Raw genomic sequence first — 21,514 nt, 5'->3', positions numbered from 1 at the left:
TTAATGAGAGAAGAGTAAGTAGTATGTGTAATGTGTGTGTGTGTGTGTGTGTGTGTTGGAAAGAGTAAGAAGGAGCTGCCTAATGGATTATATAAGAGGGAGGTAGTGGGTAGCCAACCATCCCAGTTTTCACACTGGAAGTCCCAAGTTGCAGAAAACCCCTCAGTCCCAAACAAACCTGGATGGCTGGCCACGCTACAGGAAACCAGGCGAGGGGACAGCATAGATGCTGCTGGGAGTGGGAATAATACCAATACCACTATTTTTCCCACCAGATGGAAACCACTTGCCTCTTCCTGATGGGCTGCTCAGGATCCTTAGATTTGGGGGACCCGAGCAACACCCCAAATACGTGGAAAGGTAAGAGCAAATCTGTGTTCTCACCATGTTTTCTTTTTCATATACAGAGGCACTTTGCTGATTCAGGGCAAGATAATAAAGGATTTTAGATTGGATCAGAACAGAAGATTCTAGGCTTATGTGTTCGCTTTGCTTTTGTTTTCCTTTCTCCCCAGGGCTCAGGAACTAGAAATGCCAGGCCTACACCTTCAAGAGCCAACTTAAGACACAGACGTGGTGTCAGATCAACATGTCGACCTGGTACCTTGCATCAGGTTCCACACACAGAGCCCGCTCTGAGCAGAACCGTGGGGCAGGAATACAGCGCTGGCTTTGAATGCGTCTCCACTCCTATTGGAACCACCCTTCCCTCCTTCAGGAGCCCAGCCGCTATCCCAGGGCTTTGCTGCGTGAAGCGCATTTGTTTCCAAGTGTTGTGTGGTTATAGTGGAGGCCCAGGAGACAGTGTAATAGCATTGGAAAGCAGAGGTTTTTGAGCAAGGCATATGCAACTCAGAGCAAATCCACAGGCAGATCTTACCTTCAAGTCTCCATTTACACCCTGTAACAGCAATAATAATCACATTATCTACCTCCTAAACAATGCATGTAACATGCCTAGAACAGGGCCCAGCATTATGAGCATAGGCACATATATACACACACATATATGTACCAGCAAGGAAAGAGCCTTACTTCTAGTCTTCTTTAATACAAAATCAGTCTCAATCATTCATTAAACATTTACTGAGCACTCACTGAGGGCCAGACTGGGCTAAATATCAGGATACAAGATGACTGAGATATGGCCTCTGTCCTCAAGGAGTTTACAGCCCAGCACAGGGAACAGATGTGAGCACAGCCTGGACTGTTCTCTGAGCAACAAAGCAAGTAGGTAGTGAGTGCTGGGAAGAGGAACATTAGGGAAGCCTGCACAGAGGACAGCGTGTTAGAATAAAATCTTTCAAATAATTTTTAATTTTTTAATTTTAGAAGTACACCGCTTCACTATTAAAAGATTCAAAACACATAAACAAAACAGAGAAAAATGAAGTAAAACCATTTGTGACCCCCAATGCCAAGAAATAAACAACTTTTAGCATTTTTATATCCTTCCATAATTCTTATATACATATGGAAAATAGATATGTATCCTTGGTGAGGATTATATGGTACATACTATTTTGTAATCTGATTTTTTTCACTTAAAAATATAGCTTGGACTGTCTTCCATATCAAGAAATATAAAAATAAGTACAACTTTTTAAGTGGCTGCATAGTATTCCACCATAAATGTATATGTAATTTTCTTTTTAACCAACCCCTTTAATGGTTTCCAACTGGGTTATGCTGGACACTCTCATTCAATGGGAACTCTTAAGATTTTTTTTTTTAAGAGGGGGTGTGGCATGATGTGATTGTAAGGAAACAGTCAGGCAGCGAGGGAGATAGATCCCATCAAAAAGAATTCCAAGGGCACCAATATTCTAGTTGGAGTTAAAGAGGGCTTGAATTAAGGCAGCAGTGGGTAGACGGGGAAGGGCCCAGCCGGGGGACTCACGGATTTGAACTTATAGGACTTGGGGGCTGACCACGGGACACTGAGTCAGGGGATCGGTTGTGTCTTGATGGGGCTTTATCTCCTCGCTGCTTATTAACCATGAGAGAGAACCCAAGAATCGTGTGTCTGGGGACATGTGGATATCATGAATTCCTTTTAGGACATGTTGAGGTTGAAGGGCATGTGAGACTCTGACGTGGGGATGATCCGTTGTGAAACCCATAGCTCCAGATTATGTCCAGGTGGAGAAGTGGCTTTGGAAATATTCAGCAGGATGAAGAAGACTATCCAGGAGAGCTGTGTTAGGGTGCAGACTGAGAGGTGAGGTAAGATTATGTGGGAGGAATAGGACAAGCTAAGAGGGACCAGCCACCGAATCAGAGATGTGAGCACAGGGCCACTGAGGTGTGCGTGAGGAGAGGCCAGGCTGGGAAAGGCTCATCTCTGTGACAGTCTTTTGCTGCTGGAGGACTCAGAAAATCCCAAGGGACGTGTTAGCTCTTCTGTGGACATGCCCCTCCCCAGGGTGCAGCCACCATGGATGACTTCATAATAAATGTTAGGACCACATCCAAGGCCAGCGGTGGGGGTCAGGCTTGGCTATTAGGATTGAACACTAAGATATCCTAGAGGAGAATCTCTCAAACTCTGCTAGAGCCCGCTCATAACAAATGGGGGAAAAGACGTTTATAGTCACACAAGTTTGAAAGCACAGAGGTAAGTGTTTAAAAGGAACTCTACACTGCAGGACTTTTCAGAGGCTTTGATACTCCTTAGAACTGTGCCTCTTCAAGAGAGAAGTGTGGTGGATGGCATCTCCCAAACTTCTGTAACCACGGAATTCTTTCCACATAGAAAACCTACTAACAACTCGGAGATCACTCGTATTCTGGGAAAGCCTACAGGAAATACGGACCGAGAGAAACGCAGCAGGTACTATACACAACCCCAAGCTCAATTACTCACAATAACAAAACAAAGCAGCTAATTTACTTTGTCTGCAAAATAGGTCAAACACCAAAGGGAGCAACACAATAAAGGCGAGGAGTCTTTTAGTGCGTATTTCATTAGTTCTGAGTCACACTGCTTTACATTTTACTCTCTGAAATTGAAAATCAGGATGTGTCTCAGAGGTGGTGTCTAACCATCTCTGTCTGCCCTGTGCCAATCATGATAGAGTTCTCACTGCATCAGCAACTTGGAAAAAAATTCCTGGAAAATTAGAAGGGCACTCATACATCAAATGTTTGTGGGGAGCGGGTCTGGGGTGGTAACTAAGTGATCAGCCACATTCTTGACCTGGGAGTCAAAGCCAGGTAAAGGGTTCTGCACCAATGGCGTTTGGTTATCTTACAGACTCTTTTAAGAAACAACAAGCCTCAATGTCTTCAAAGGAAGTTACTGATATATACACAAGCATGGGCATCAATGACAGTAAATGAAAAGGGATGCAGAAGAACTGGCCTTCGGATGTGAAGAAGTTTTCGAATACCATAATTACTTAGTTCCCTTATGTTTTTCCTTTTTTCTGTAGGCAAAAGAGTGATAGATAAAAAAAAAAAAAAAAAAAAAAACCTATGTCTAAGTACAAAGACTTTAAATGAGTATAAAATACATTCTAAGTGATAAGAAAGCATCGTATCATAGTTTCATGGGCAGTGATTTTTCCTTCTTAGCGGTATATAAAATAATGGAGCATTTGAAGTCAATTGTGACTTAGAATTAACGAAATGGATAACTGGCTTTGAATAAATGTATTTTGGCCAATTCTTTCTAAAACTTTTTGCAATTTATTCCTAAATGGTAAAATTCCCAAGGAAATTCAATTAACTAGATTTAAAGTAAAATTTTTGAGAATAGCCTTTGGTTCCCTTATTCTTTAGGATTTCAAAATCATTACTCTCCTCTTCCTGGAAGTCTCAAGCCAGCCACCTCCTAGAGTAACATCTCTGTAACAGACTTCTGCCTCTAAGCTGTCCTGAACAGCAAAGCTTTGCACTGGACCAATTCCCTGGAGAAAACCTAGCTTCCTCTTCTAAGTTTTTGTTTTCCTCTGCAATTCTCTTTTTATAGCTGGAGCCAGTGGTAAGGCCATTCGGCCCCAGCTGATCTCAATTAAACCCTCTGTGTGAAGCAGGGGGTAGGGGTGACCCAGCACTGTCTCTCCCTTCTTCATTTCCTTTCTCTAAAACGAGGGGATGAGATAAGACATTCTCCAGGTCCCTAGAGCATTAACATTCTATGTTTTATGTTGACTTCTCAAAACAATCAAATGTATTCTTGATATTTAACTTGTATTTTATACAAAAGAAGCATATTATACTCACAATTAACCATTTTGCCTTAATAAGCAGATACAGTTCTTTACAACTCTCACAGCATACTGCCAAATATGGAAACACACTTCAAATTAACATTTTTCAGAAGGTCATTTAATGTATACCAGCGCCTCTCTGAATTATTTGACTTCTGTGTTTTAAAATTATATTTGTTCTCATCTTGAAAGTAACCAGAAGTGCTGGGTCTTAACAAGATAATCATTCCTAAGTTGAGATGGGCAGTTCTGATGAAGTTAACTATTTATATGATCTACAGTCACCAACCCACAAGACTGTGAAGTCGAGCTCACGTCCATCTCATTCGCTGTGGTATCCCTAGCTCAGAGCACGGTGCAATCATGAAATAAGTGCTCAACATCTTACTACTGGATGAATAAATGAATGACTCAATGGCATTGAGAAACAGATAATGACAGGCAAAATACATTGTTAAATGCCTAATGTGTGTGTGGTATAAACCACTACAAACAAGAACAGATAATTTAAGGAGACTAATCTTTCTTCTGAATTTTGTTCCCTCCAGGACATAGTTCAGAAACATGGTAACAAAACATGCATTATTAGTGACCCTAGGGAAACAGGTGATTGATATTGAAGTTTGTGGGATTATTTATCATATACATGCACAGGCATCTTCTCAATCACTAATTATAAACCAGACAGCTTCAATTGCAGCAAAAGGAGACTCCGAAACTGAACATTTGAATGCTTTTTTAATTGTTGAAGATTCATTAGCCCCTTGAGAGAAATATTGAAAAAATGTTGGATGCAGGGCTGGACCCCTAAACCCCAGAATTAACATTCCCATGAAAAGAGTGTAAGCAGCTCCCCAAAATCTGATGGGAGGTGTCCTTTAGAGGCAGAAAATTTACTCTTGGAAAGGAATAAGCTGAAGACCTTGAGGGTCTTATCTGACAAGGAGACATGAGTTTTTGACTGTGGCACTGGGAAAAGAGCCTCTATCCAGCCCCTGGAACTTGATCCAGAGAAGAGACTGGAAGTCTGGGAGACACCTGCCCCATCGTGAGCAGAGAGGAAGGAGCCAGAGCAAAGCTGCCCGAGCCTGTGGGAATGCCAAGGGCATCAGGAAAGTACTGGGGCTGCCAGGCACCCAGCAAAAAGGAGGACATGGCAGTGTTTGTATCCCAGCACCTTTCTCTGGTTTGGGACTTTGAGTTCAAAACCCACTGGCATTTTCATTCAGGGACTTGTTTATTCCTGATTTTTGTATGTCTTGGAAAAGGAAAAATGGCATGAAAATTCCTTAACATTGGAGATGTACATTCAGATTCTTACTATGCTCCCTGGCCAGTTTGCTGAAATCCCAGAATTTTTATAAAAATTATCTTGCTTACCAGAATTCATGAAATTCTTCCACTGAACTAATCTGCAGATTCTGTCAGAACAAGCTCCTTCTCATATGTCAGCAACTATGGGTCTTTCCATATATTGATGGAAAAAATATATATTGATGTGCAGAAAAGTAAGAGAAATTGAGGGGTAGTGAGCAGAGGAGAATGTTATTCTGATCTTTTTCAACCCTGAAGAAATATTTGAATCGGGAATGCTGTATCTATCACAACAACAGAAATGTGTACCTTAGATCTCTACTATTTTAATTCTCTGCATTATACCAGTATATTAACTATTGATAAGAACCATCCTACAGATTTTTTTGTCAAATTGGGTAATTTAATTGATCATATGTAACTAAATACTACAGAGTTGAGTGGTAAATTGTAACTCGATACTATTATTCAAGTCATCTCCATAGATCAGAGAATTATATATGAATATATGCATATTCAGGATCCTAAAAGCAGCAGCACAATTTTTAAAGTTACAAGGCTAGTTGGTGGGGTTGGAGAGAGGTAGAAATGAGGATTCATTTCATCCAACAATTCTAACTAACACTCATTCACCCTGAAAGAAAAAAAAAAAATGCAGCTACTCTATTGATCATTATTTCATAGGAGTTTGGAGTGTCTATCTTCACCAAGAGCTTCTGATTCTTTCATTGGAGGAAAGTTGGATAGGGGAAGAGATGCATGCAAAGGCATGATGACCTTCTTCTCCATACATGCATCATCTTTCCACTCTCACTTTCTCTCGTCTGATGTGTGGCCTGGACAAGTTGCAACCCATGCTGTGCTGAGGGCTGGAAGGAAAAGGTTTAACTGATGGTCTCAGACCAGGACTACAGTCCTTTGTAAACTTATCTCTGTGTCTTCCCCCACAGGTCGGCTTAGAGGGGAGGAGATGTGGGGTATGAACAACTGGGGAAGAGGTGGAGCAGAGCACATGCTGAATGGAAACTAAGCATCCTTGTCTCTTTTGACCCTGGCCTCCATGGTAGGAGATGAGGTAAACTTCCAAACTCCCCCCTGAAAAAAAATGTGATGAACACTAACCCATCTGAGCTAGAATAAGTCAAACAGAAAGACTTTGCTAGTTCTGAGAGACCCAGGGTTTTCTACACATATCATCAAATACCTGTCCTGCAGAGCTTCAAATAAATGCATAACAGATAAATGGGTAACCATGAGGCCAATGTTATTTATCAAACTGGAGGCAGGGAAATCAGGAAACAGGTCAGAGGAGAAGTTGAGAAAATTCAGAACTTAACTAAAACTCAATACAGAGAGATTTATTTCTCTGCTTCCAAAGAATCATAGCTAAACCCAGTAATATATTTTATGCACACATATAGAAAATGTATTTTAATTGAGTAAAGCTTTCTAAGTATGCAAATAAATTATGTCATTAAAATAAAGCCCTCTGGGTGTTCACGCCATGAGGAGAAGATTCCTAATCACTGATAAAAGATATTCCATGAGTCAGCAATAGCTATTCTGTGGGCAAAAAATAAATTAATTAAAGATAAATAAAACTCTCAACTGGCTGCATATATATATGTAATTATATATTAAATTGTATTCTACATTATATAATTACATTATACAATATTATATATACTTTTATATTATGTATATAATTATTATATATTATGTACACAATAAGCCTTTAAAGGCAGGCCATGCCCAGAACAGCGTGGGAAATCACATGACATATGAATGTCACCCACTTACCTCTAGTCTATGTTTTTACACAGTCATATACTTCAGTATAGATTTGGGACACTGCAGTTTATTTCATATTTAATATTACTATTAAATGTTTCCATGACTGAAAAAAAGACATTTTATATTAAAAATTTTTTTAATTTTTCAGGCATTTTCAAAGCATCTGAATAAAGCAAGCAAAATGATGAAATACTTCAAAGAAGACAAACTATAGCTCCTATTTTTTAAAAAATCAGGAAAGGAGCTCTACACAATGAAACAATTAATTTTTGGAGCAGCCTAATTCAAAAAAATGCAACTGCTGTAAAATGTGCAGAGATGTCTCTCTTCCATTTATTAAAAAGAAAGTCTAGTGAAATGAGAATTAGACTATTGAGCTATGAATGAAAAAAGGGGGTGGGAGGTGGAAGAGGATCTGAGTCTGTACCAACCACATGATCCAACATGACTCCTGATATTAGATGACTATGTGAGCCTAGAAATGATATGAATATATTGTTCTCACTTTTTTTAAATGGAGATTTTTTTTAATGCCACATATTTGAGCAGAAAAAAAAAGCAAAATGAATGATGTTTTATATTTCTATATATACTTGGCTCTTAATAAAATATAAATGATTAAATTTACCTAAACTGTTTTTTTGCTCTGTTTTGATGAATTTAATTTGATCATTTCTTCAGCAATTAATTTATATGAGAAAACTTTTCTTGATATTTTAATCCAAACTCACATTGTATCTAATGAACTCCTATTGAACTTCCAACAGTAGATTATAATTTTAAAATTGCGTCATGTTCAAAACACAGTGAGTCATCTTTGCCTGGAACACATAGCCAGAGTAGCTGTGTGCAACTCCAGCAGGTTATTAAAGACTCCACAGGACTTCTGGTTTCTGGTCCAGCATATAAGGAGCTTGGAAGGTGTCACTCCAAAATAAGTCAGAGCCATGAGGTCACAAGGCAAACCGCTGCCTCAAAAACTGGAAAGACAGGAGGATGCAGAAAATCACAACTTATAGAGCAGAAACCTCCACAGGAACTAGTACCAGGTTAGAAAAACCTGAACAATAATTGAGAAATTGCTGGAGGTTCAGTGTAAACAACTCTGAGAGATAAAAACTCCAGTGGCGCTCGGTTATGGGAGGCCCTACACTTTTGTGAGTTTTACCTCCAAAAGATGGACCAGGTTCTTACAGTGAATATCAGAGGCAAAATCCCTTGTGTTTCTGGCACGGGGAGGGAATAAGGAACCACTTAGAAACATGTCACAGCATTCTGTTTTTCTTAAAAAGGTCTGTCCTCAAGAGAAACTATTTAAAGAGCTTAAAATACTGGGGTTTTATCAAAGCCTAACTGACTTGGGGCAAGGGAAATACCCAATTCTAGCTCATTCAGGCTATCATGTCCACTGAAGGGGGCGGGGAGACAGAGAAGCACTTGTGAAGTTCCGAGTCCAGAGGCACAGGTTCACTGAAAGACTAAAACCTAATCCCAGGGCTCTGGAACACATCCCTTCCCCTACACCTTCCCTCCACGTCACTAAAGGCCTATTTGCCACAGCCCCTCCCACCAGTACGTTGTCATCTACAGTCTTCAAAAAAATATTAGAAAATTGAATCCAATAATGTGTAAAAGGAATTATACACCATTTCCAAGTAGGATTTATCCCAGGCATACAAAGCTGATTCAACATATAAATATCAATTAATGTAATCTATCACATCAACAGGTTAAAAAAAGAAAAATCACATGATCATATCAATAAACTCATAAAAAGGAATGGACAAAATCCAACACTTATTCATGATAAAAACTCTCAATAAACTAAGAATAGAGGGGAACTTTCTCAACTTGATAAAGAATATCTCAAAAAAACCTACAGCTCACATCATACTTAATTACGAGAAACTCAAACCTTTCCCAGTAAGATCAGGAACAAGGCAAGGACGTCCCCTCCACCACTCCCCTTCAACACCATACTGGAAGTACGAGCTTAGTGCAATAAGACAAAAGGGGAAAATAAAAAATATACAGATTGGGAAGGAGGAAATAAAACTTTGTTCACAGATGACATGATTGTCTATGTAGAAAATTTAAAAAATAATAATAGACAAAAAACTCCTGGAACAAATAGGTGATTATAGTAAGGTTGCAGGATACAAGGTCAATACACAAAAGTCAACTGCTTTCATATGTACTGACAATGAACAAGTGGAACTTGAAATTTAAAACACAATACCATTTACATTATTAGCACACCCCAAACTGAAATACTTAGGTATAAATCTAATAATCTAACAAAAATTTCCACGTTCATGAAGACTCAATATGTCAAGATGTCAGTTCTTCCCAAATTGACCTACAGATTCAATGCTATCCCAATCAAAATCCCAGCAAATTATTTTGCAGATATTGACAAACTGATTCTAAAGTTTATATGAAAAGGCAAAAGATCCAGAATAGCCAACACAATGTTGAAGAAGAAGAATAAAGTTGTAGGACTGACACTGCTCAACTTCAAGACTCACTTCATTAAAGCTACAGTAATCAAGACAGTGTGGTATTGGCAAGAGAATAGACAAATAAATCAAGGAAACAGAATAGAGAGCCCAGAAATAGACCCATGTAAATATATTCAACTAAATATATTTATAGAAATAAAGAAAGAAAAGGTACCACAACGGAGCAAAGACAGTCTTTTACAAATGGCACTGGAACAGCTGGAGATCCACATGCAAAACATAAAAAATAAAAAGAATCTAGACACAGACCTTACACTCTTCACAAAAATTAAGTCAAAATGGATCACAGACCTAAATGTAAAATGCAAAACTATGAAACTACTAAAATAAAACATAGGAGAAAATCTAGGTGACTTTGGATTTGGCAATGACTTTTTAGATACAATGCCAAAGGCATTGTATCTAAAGAAATAATTGACAAGCTGGACTTCATAAAGTAAAAATATCTGCTCTGCAAAAGACTGTGTTAAAAGAATGAGAATAAAAGCCACAGACTGGGAGAAATTATTTGCAACAGACATATCTGAAAAAGGACTGTTATCCAAAATATACGAAGAACTTTTAATTCAATAATAAGAAAATCAACAACCCAATTTAAAAATGAGCAAAAGACCTGAACATACATTTCACAAAAGAAGATACACAGATGGCAAGTAAGCATAAGAAAAAATGCTCAATATTATATATCATTGTGGAAATGCAAGTTAAAACAACAAAGAGATACCACTACATATCTATTAGAATGACAAAAGTCCTGACAACACCAAATGCTGGTGAGGATGGGAGCAGTAAGAACTCTCATTCATTGATGGTGGGAATGCAAAATGGTGCAGCCACGTCGCAAGACAGTTTGGCAGTTTCTTACAAAACTAAATATACTCTTACCATACAATCCAGCAATCACACTTCTTGGTATATAACCAAATGAGCTGAATAATTAGGTTCACACAAAAGCATGCACATGAATGTTCATAGTTTTATTCATAATTTTCAAAACTTGGAAGTAACCAAGAAGTCCTTCAGTAGGTGAATGGATAAATAAACTATGATGTAGTCAGACAATGGAATGTTATTCAGTACTAAAAAGAAATGAGCTATTAAGCCGTGAAAAGACATGGACGAACCTTGAATACATACCAGTAAGTGAAAGAAGTCAATCTGTGCCAACAAACACATGAAAAGATGCTGAACATCACTAATCATTAGAGAAATGCAAATCAAAACCACAATGAGGTATCACCTCACACTGGTCAGAATGGCCATCATCAAAAAATCTACAAACAATAAATGCTGGAGAGGGTGTGGAGAAAAGGGAACCCTCCTGCACTGTTGGTGGGAATGTAAATTGATACAGCCACTATAGAGAACCGTATGGAGGTTCCTTAAAAAACTAAAAATAGAACTATCATATGACCCAGCAATCCCACTACTGGGCATATACCCTGAGAAAACCATAATTCAAAAAGATACATGTACCACAATGTTCATTGCAGCACTATTTACAATAGCCAGGTCATGGAAGCAACCTAAATGCCCATCGACAGATGAATGGATAAAGAAGATGTGGCACATATATATAATGGAATATTACTCAGCCATAAAAAGAAACGAAATTGAGTTATTTGTAATGAGGTGGATGGACCTAGAGTCTGTCATGCAGAGTGAAGTAAGTCAGAAAGAGAAAAACAAATATGGTATGCTAACACACATATATGGAATCTAAAAAAACGGTACTGATGAACCTAGTGGCAGGACAGGAATAAAGACGCAGATGTAGAGAATGGGCTGGAGGACACAGTGGGGGACGGGGAAACTGGGACAAAGTGAGAGAGTATTGACATAGTGTATTGACATATATACACTAGTGACACATATGACATAGTGTACAGACATATATACACTAGTGACACATATGACATAGTGTACGGACATACATACACTAGTGACACATATGACATAGTGTACAGACATATATACACTAGTGACACATATGACATAGTGTATGGACATACATACACTAGTGACACATATGACATAGTGCACGGACATATATACACTAGTGACACATATGACATAGTGTACGGACATATATACACTAGTGACACATATGACATAGTGTATTGACATATATACACTAGTGACACATATGACATAGTGTATTGACACATATACACTACCAAATGTAAAATGGATGGCTAGTGGGAAGCAGTCGCATAGTACAGGGAGATCAGCTCGGTGCTTTGTGACCACCTAGAGGGATGGGATAGGGAGGGTGGGAGGGAGGCTCAAGAGGGAGGGGGTATGGGGATACAGGTATACTTATAGCTGATTCACTTTGTTGTACAACAGAAACTAACACAACATTGTAAAGCCATTATACTCCAATAAAGATAGGAAAAAAAAATTTTTAATTAAAAAAAAAAGAAGTCAATCTGAAAAGGCTAAACAATGTAAAACTATGGAGATAATACAAAGATCAGTAATTGCAGGAACTGGGGGAGAGGAAGGAGTGAACACAGAGGATTCTTAGGTGAAATCCTAAAAACTTTCATTTTCGTTTTCGTTTTAGTGAAAATACTCTGTGTGATACTACAACGGTGACTACATTTGTCAACACCCATAGAATGTACAACACCAAGAGAGAACCCTAAGGTAAACTATGGACTTCGGCTGATGATGACATGTCAGTGTCATGAAGTGTAACAAATGTACCACTTGGCACAGGATGATGTTAGTGAGGAGGGCTGTGTGTATGGCAGCAAGTGTGGGAAATCCCTGAGCCTTCCACTCAGTTTCGCTGTGAACCTAAACCTGCTCTAAAAATAAAGTCTATTTTTTTAATTTTGTTTTAATAAATGTTTTTCTTTTTTAAAAAAAGTCCACAGTGAGCATTTTACACTTCTTTCTCCTTCACTTTGACTTAATAAAGGCTTATTAAGCATGTGGTATTAATTTCCTAGGGCTGTCTTAACAAAGTTCCATAAATTGCATGAACAACAGAAATTTGTTGTCTCTCAGTTTTAGGGGCTAGGGGTTTGATCCAAGATCAAAGTGTTATTAGAGTTGGTTCCTCCTGAGGGCGCTGTTCCATGTCTCCTTCCTAGTTTTTGGTGGTTTAGTGGCAATCTTTGGCATTCCTATTCTCTGATTTCATGTTCACATGGCATTTTCCCCATGTACATGTCTCTGTTTCCAAATTTCCCCATTTTATAAGGGCACCAATCACACTGATTGAGTGGCACACACTACCTAACTTACCAGCAATACCCCTATTTCCAAACATGGTCACATTTGAGGTGCTTACTGTTAGGACTTCAACATACGAATTTCGGGGAGACACAGTTCAGTTCATAACACGTCTATGTATGTAACACTGTGCCAGGATCTGTTGGGAATCCAAACTATTATGAGGCCGCCTGCTCGTGAGAACATGACAAAACTTATATACAACCGTAACAATTGCACAGTTGATATCATCACAGGAAAGTAACAGAATAAGGGCAAATCGAGAAGTACTAGTACTTCTGGCACGGCTTTAAAGGAGGGCGATAGAGACCACTTACTGGTTGGGATGTACCCCTTACAGGTTGGAAGTTTATGGACAAGCTTCCTAGAAGCAGTAGGGATTAAGCAGGGGCACACCTGATGTCAGTAAGTGGGAGCAAGTGAGAAAAGGACAGCCCTCGGTGTGCACTTCCTTTTCCGTCCCAGGGTCTGTGAGTAGCTGGACGTCGAGCACAGCAGGGGCTTACCTAAGGGAGCAGTGAGCAGGTGATAAAGCTAGAAAATCAGAGCTGAGGCCAAACTGCAAAGAACCGTGAATGATAAATGTGGGCTCTGGGTGAAGTGAGGCCTCTGAGGTTTTGGAAACAGGAAGTGAAGTAATGAAAGCAACACTGAGAAAGGTTTTCCTCGCAGAGGGACGTAGACTTCATTGGAGAGGAAATTCATTCTTTCAACAAACATTGCTTGAGTCCACTCTCTCTACATGAGAGGAACTAATATACAACAACTATTCTTCCTAAAGTAAAAGATCATGTACAAGTAAAATGCCCACTAAGGGAGAGAGGTAAGACTGAGCTTTGCCTGAGGTGTGAATAGTCTCAGGAAACTAGCTGGCTGGCCTGCTTTTATCTGTTTGTGTTTTTTATCTTGAGTGTCATGTGCTCGAGTTTTATGCATGAATAATCCTTGAAACTCCCTTCCATCTTTGCTCCTCAGCACTGCATGCTCTCACACTCAGTGGACCACAAAAACAATTCTGATACAACCAAAATTGTTCTCCAAAGAGGAACCAGGGTAGAAGAAATAGTGGCTCTGTAAGAAGCACAACCGACCCCCAGTCATCAGAGACGCAGGCTCTCAAGGAGGAAAACCAAACATAATTAAGTAAAATTGTATTGCTCAAATTTCCAATTATATAAATCAATGATATTTTCCTTAATACCATACAGTATACTGTATATCACATGGATTTATAGGTTTTAGGATTGATTGAGCCAACTACTATCCGTGTTACATCAGCAGGTTCTGTATCTCTTGGTGTCAGCAAAAAAAAAAAAAAAAAGACACTTACTTTTACATTCAAGATAAAATCACATTGTATTTTCAAAGCACATGTCATCTCAAAAAACTATGCTTAGGCAGGATTTTTCATATAAATAATTCTCTACTGGGTAATCTATCAGAGGCTGGTTTTTCTTTTCCCTCTTTTTTTAAAGTTGGCTTTGTGTGCTTTAAAAAACATAAAATAAAAGGATAAACCTTAAAAGCTCATCTCTAATAGCAGGCTTGGTAAGAAAAAGCAGAGAACTTTTTTCTGAAAAATAATATTCTTTCTTAAACAAGTACAGTGTATCATCTAGGTTCTTGATTTAATAGATGGAAAATTTTTAACCCTTATCTTTTATTATGTATTACCTATGGTTGTATATATGAATGTTGTGTTCGTAGATGGCTACAAACAATCTATTAGCTTATTCATCCTTTTATTTTCTCGAGACATTTTTACTTTACTTCACGAAGCCAAAGAATTTTAAATTTGGATTATTAGAGACCTTCTGCCTTTGTTCCAGAGTTTAAATTAAAAATTAAAACTCATCGCTTTTCTTTTGTTTCAGTGTAGTTATCAAAGCAATATAAGAATGTTACAGAAAAACTACAAAACAGAGAATACCTCCTATTGATTTCTACATTCTAATATAGCCAATGTGATTTTTTAAATATCTCTTTCTGGTATTTCCCTATATGTAAATATGTCATTGTAATTACAGTAATTGTAACATTTGGCATCCTACTTTTTTAAAAGTTATGAGACGTTTCTAGTCAATAGTGATTCTTCCTAATACAAGCCTATGTGCAGTCAAGTGGAGAGAATGGAAGCCTGGCTTTTGGGCAGAAAGCATGGTGGCTTTAGGGGCACCTGAATCTCCTTGGGGAGAAATTTGCCTGCCTGGATCAAGAGGAGAACAAGGGGGAATCCTCCAAATTAACCCTGAAAAGTAGCTTGGGACCAGATTTGGAGGGTGGGGATAGGGGGTGTAGGCCAGAGAGGGCCACTTAGCCTCCAGCCTGAGGACCCCACAGACTGCAGTAGAGGGCCAGGAGCTTGTCCTGCTGGTACCGCTAACTCCACCTCCCACCCAGCTCTCATCCTGTGTCTGTATCTCTACCTTGGAATCCCAAAGGGCAGAGAAGGGAGGACAGGGCAGGGTCTGGGCCTCCAGTAGTGACTTCACCCTGACACCCCCCTGGTCTCCTACTAGCTTCCAGCTTCTGAGTCTGAGCAGCCCATGGACCGTCTCCTCATTACCGACCATTCTTTAAAAATAGAATCAACATTTAAAATTTGGAGATTCCACCAAAAATTTTTGAATTTCCAGGTCCTTTTTAAAAATTGTGCCGTCTGGCAACCTTGGGCCCTAATTTGCAGGTGGTAATATTTGGCTGGAGCAGAGCTGGGCTGCCCCCTGAAAACTGTTTTCCCTCAAGGGTCTCACCTCCAACCTCTCCTGTTACCAATACCAGAGATAACTGCCTTTTCTTTTCATGTGCTGGCCAGTGATTTCCTCACAGCAGCTAAGAGAGAAAAGTACACAGGGAAGGTCTGCGGGGGTTTTGTTGTTGTTGTTGCTGTGTGTGTGTGTGTGTATGTGTGTTTGCATATTAAACCTATAGGAGTATCTTCATTTTCTTGAAATATAGGCTCTCTTAGTCTATCTTTCACGTGTTCACTTTTCCTAGAGAGAGACATAGGAACAAGAAATACACCCACCTCTTAGCTACCATAAGAGAATCACCCAAAGTATCATGATAATATTTTTGTTTGTTGTTTCAAAGCTATATATTTTGTTGTACAAAAATTAAGATGTTGGTCAAAACCTGCATATTATAGACTATAACTAGGCCGGCGAGGTTAGTTACCATACTAGTCCCTTATGCCAACCCCCTGGTGAGTAGTAAAGAGGCACGTCACCAATGCCCATTTTCTTTTTTTTTTATTAACTATTGCAAAATTCAGAATTTTATTGCTTATTAGAACAAATAATAAGAGAGAAAATCTATTTGTGGCTTATTCTCATGAATATAGAGTCTAAGAAAGTTCAGATACCAGTCATTTGTACATATTAATGAAAGGAGAAATATAAATAATTTACATCAGCTTCCTCCCCAGCCTTATCTCCTACTTCCTTCCTTCTCACATAATCCATGAGAACAATACTGAATAACTAGTCTAAATATTTCATACCTCCCTATAATTTCAGTTCCTTCCTTTTTTTTAAGCACTTTACCAATGCCCATTTTCAATGGCGTGTTATTAGGATCCTAGGGCCTGACTTGCCCATGCATCTTCGAACTGTGTTTCTTGGAACCCTAAATATTCATCAGAGACGCTTCCATGTCATTCACCCCCTTCCTTCAGCCAGAGTGCCCCAGCATTACCTGCTCCAACCTTAGAAAGCTACCATAATTCTGAAATCTTATACTAAGCTACTCCAATCTTCTCATTTTGTAAACAAAACTAAACAACAACAACAACAAAACATGAGATTTTAGAGCTCTGAATTGACTTGCCTCAAATCATACACAACAATGAGAGTCAGAGTGAGACCTGAAACTCGCTGAAGTGTTGGTGAGTTTAAGGCAGATTCTCTCGAGTCTGAGGTTACAACAGGAACAGTTGGAAGTGAGGCGGTAATATTGCAGTTCTGCATTGCATCAAGCCGTGCACTTTCACTGGTTAAATGCTTTTCTCCCTAGTGTTATGCTTGATTATGTGTGTGGAAGATCTCGAAGTTAAAACATATCACTCATTTTTTTCTAGGAATATCATGGGTTTGTTGGTTTTTTCTTTAACATTTTTATTGGAGTATAATTGCTTTACAATGGTGTGTTAGTTTCTGCTTTATAACAAAGTGAATCAGCTATACATATACATATATCCCCATATCTCCTCCCTCTTGAGTCTCCCTCCCAGCCTCCCTATCCCACCCCTCTAGGTGGTCACAAAGCACCTAGCTGATCTCCCTGTGCCATGTGGCTGCTTCCCACTAGCTATCTATTTTACATTTGGTAGTGTAGATATGTCCATGCCATTCTCTCACTTCGTCCCAGCTTACCGTTCCCCTTCCCTGTGTCCTCAAGTCCATTCTCTACATCTGCATCTTTATTCCTGTCTTGCCCCTAGGTTCTTCAGAACCTTTTTTTTAGATTTCATATATATGTGTTAGCATACAGTATTTATTTTTCTCTTTCTGACTTACTTCACTCTGTATGTCATGGGTTTTTTTGATGCATTCACTCGTTCTGATTTTCACTCATCTCTGTATCTTAAATAATGCTCATTCCTTTCCAAATATGGCACTAGCCTTCCCTGTTCATAACATTTGGTGAGACTTATATGGGGAGGATGCCTTCTACTAAAAGTAGCATTCCATGAGCAATTAAGTAATAAAAAATAATCTCGAATTTAACCAGCTAGTACCCTATGTATATCTATATGAATATAATATAGCTAAAAAGGAAAAATTAAAGGAAGGGAAAAAAAATTTTAAGTTCTTAGAAAAATTATCAAATGTGAACGCAATGGTAATAAGAGACTTCATAATGCTTAAATGTGATTATTGTTTATCATCATGATGAGTGCTGTGCAAAATGTAATGCTAACTTTGACCAAGGTCAAACATGCAATTTAGTAATTCCAAACAGGCATATAGTTGTCTTTTTGAGTTGGCATAACAGCAATATTTTTCACAACTTTGAAATTAGTTCAAAGCCAATTGGATCGTAAGGATTAACGGTGTCCACTCTGGTGATCCGGAGCCCAAGATACTCATCATGCTCCCAGACTTGCTTCACTCTTACGGCTTCTGGCATGTCTAATGAAATTAATATTCTTACATTACTGTAGCATTCTATTAAAATCCTTTCCACCTTTTGCCTTATGGTCTATCAGATAAACAGACCCTCCAACAAAGCCATACTTTATTACCTAAATAAAGCACATGACTCGGAATCTGTCCTCACCAACCTACCAGTTCTCAGCCATACTGCTAAATAACCCCCAAACTGCCATCTCAACTATGAGGTAATTCCATTAAACACCTGATGCCCCTGCCCTAGTGAAGCAGTTGTTGAACTAAATTGATCAAATCCATGGTCCAATGTGGCATCACATGATTTCAGCTCTAGTGCTTATGGAGTAACTCAAAAGCTGAAAATAAAATTCTGTCCTTAATACACTTGAGGGGTGGGGATGTCCCGTTACCCTCTACCTCAGTGTCCACAGCTATAAAGTGAAAATTTTAATGACACCCAAATTCCTACGAATGATGACAGTAATCTAAATAGATAGTACACGTCAGGCCCTGCTGACCTGCTGAAACATCTGTCACCCTGGCATGGCAGAAGAGGGGACCTTCCTTTCCCTCATCTTCTGTTCTCCCCTTTGCCTGCTGATGAGCAGAGTGAGCCTGCACCCCCCAGCAGCTGTGTCTGGGCTGCGGGTGACACTGGTGAACACAAGGGCGGGCGCAGAACGGAGCTAAGGGGGCCCCCTGATGGCTCTTAGTCCCCGACATGGACTCTGAGCTGGCAGATGCTTCTGAGGACCTTGAGGGGTGGAGGAAACGGAGGGAGACAAAAGCACAATTAGGAAGCAGGTGAAGGTCATTTTCAGGACCTTTCCAATCACCCCTGGTCCTTCTGGCAGCATCTCGACATCCCCAGACACCTTCAGCTCTGCGCAGCCCCGGAATGAACATCCTAAGGAGCCTTGGACATTGCAGTCTCCTCCAGACCCTCCCCTCCCTCCCATCCCTCCTCTGGGTCTCTTGGTCCCACCAAAACTCCTCAGATAATAGGGAATAACTTATAAACACCACTTCCCACTTTCTGCTTTGCGTTATGTCCTGTGCTTGCTTTAGCTTAGCTCCTAGACGACAAGTCCCTTGAGGAGAGAACCCCTCACTTCCTCATTGCCTCACACACATACATACTTGTTGAACAAGTGAAGGAGTGGATGGTCTCATCTCCTGCCCCCAGGAGAGAAGGAAAAGAACGTGTGCTAACATCTGCTGAGTAGCTCCCATGTATCAGGCACGGGACGTACTCTATTATCTACACCACCACTGGGTTACTACTGTTTCACAGATGACGGCATTGACCTTGACACTGAGGCCAGGGGCTCTGCACGCCGCGCTCCCTCTGTCTGAAAAGCTTTAATGACACGGCATCTCTAGGCTGCATCTTTCTTGCCATTCAGTCTCAATGCAAAGGTTGCCTTCTCAGAAAAGCCTTTCCTGACCACCTCATCTAACTAGACCACCCTCTGGTAGCTATCCCATCACCCTGATTTGTTTATCACTTTTCATCCCATACGTGGCATTTGCCTTATCTGAAATTACTTTGTTCATTTATTTGTCTCCCCCAGCTAATTCCATGAGAGCAGGCACCTTATCCATCTTGTTCGCTGCTTTATTCCCAACTGGCGAGAGTCATGTCTAAACATAGCAGGTGTTCGGTAAAGGTTGATTAAATAAGAGAATTAGTGAGTGAGTGAATGAATGAGTGACGGAGGGAAGAAGGAAAGCAATAAGGTGACTCAGCTGGTAAGACCCAGGGCAGAATTTAAAACCAGTGCTGTTTGATTCCAAGCCTGTGTTTTTCCCTGCTAATCCTAAGAATCATTTGGACTGTTTGCTCACATACAGATTCCCAGGCACCTTCCCCAGAGATTCTAATTCAATAGGACGCAAACTCTGTATTTTATTAACATTAGTGACTCCTGTATTCAGGCAAGAATATGGCACTAAATGACACCGTGTCTTGTTGTGTCGCGTGGCAAAGAGATTTGGGAGCGGGAGGCCATTCCTCAAGTGATGCCCTGTGTGCAGCCACTCGCAAGGAGGTCCATCCCTGAGACAGTCAGTCCTCTTTCTCTACTCATCAGTGATTCCTTGAGTATTTATTGAATTCCTGCTGTGAGCCAGGCATTGGTCTGGGAGCTGAAACATATCAGTACATGGGGGAGACAAAGTCCCTGCCAATAAATCGAGCTAAGCGCCAGGTGGAATGATGGGGTGTTTGTGATGCGGAAAAGGAGAGTCAGTGCTTAGGATAAAGTGGTCAGGGAAGGTCTCATGGGGAGGGGGGCAGATTTGACCTGAGGCCTGAAAGGTGAGAACAAGCCAGCCAGGCAAAGAGCAGGAGGGAATGTGGTCCAGGCAAAGAGAACAGCAAGGACAACAGCCCTGAGTGATGAAGAACTGGGCTTGTCTGAGGCAGGTGGTTGAAGCACAGTGTGCAAAACAGAAGGAAATGAGATGAGCTCACAATGATGGCCAGGGACAAGATCAGGGTACCTGGGAGGCCACCATAAGAAGTTTTGATTTCATTCAACATGCAATGAGGGGGCATTAAAGGTTGTTATTGAATGACACTTACAATAGTCAGACTTATGTTTCAAAAGAGCTTTGGGGCTACAGCGTGAAGGAGAAACCAGAAGTGGGAGGAGAGACACTGGAAGGTGGGAGATAGAGAGGAGGGCATTGCAGTAATCCAGACACAGAATGACAGGATGTATCAGCTAGCTCCTGACGCTTAACAAACTGCCCCTCAAAACACAATCATTTACTTAGCACTTAATTCTGTGGGTGAGCAATGTGGGCTGGGTTCAGCTGCGTACTTCTTTTCTTGGTCTCGGCTGGGCTGTCATGTATCTATAGTCAACTGGAGTGGCCGGGCTGAGGAGGGGATGAAGGACACTGAGCCACGTCTCTCTCACCATCCAGGCTTGTTCACATGATGGCAGTCAGAGACAGCAAGTCCCAAACAAAAGCAGCTTTCAAATCACTGCTTACATCATGCTTGCTATCATCCCATGGCCAAAGTAAGTCACGTGGCCAAGCCCAGTGTCATCTCAGGAGGAAACTACTCAAGGCTTGATACAGGGAGGCATGAAAAAATCAGGGCCTATTTATGCAACCTCCCTTCTGTGTCTTGGACCCTGGTGGAAGAAGTGGAGATGGGAACGGGGAGAAGTGGAGCCAACGGGACCAGGTAATTGATTGGGGTAGGGAATGAGGGCAAGGGAGGAACAACAGATAATTTCTAGATATGGGGCTTGAGCAACTCTGTAGAAGTTGATGACACTTGTTCACAAGTGGAAGA

Source organism: Balaenoptera ricei, chromosome 12 (genome assembly GCF_028023285.1).
Source record: "Balaenoptera ricei isolate mBalRic1 chromosome 12, mBalRic1.hap2, whole genome shotgun sequence".
In the NCBI taxonomy this organism is placed as follows: domain Eukaryota; kingdom Metazoa; phylum Chordata; class Mammalia; order Artiodactyla; family Balaenopteridae; genus Balaenoptera; species Balaenoptera ricei.
The sequence above is the reverse complement of the archived record's forward strand: the minus strand, read 5'-3'. Positions refer to the sequence as shown.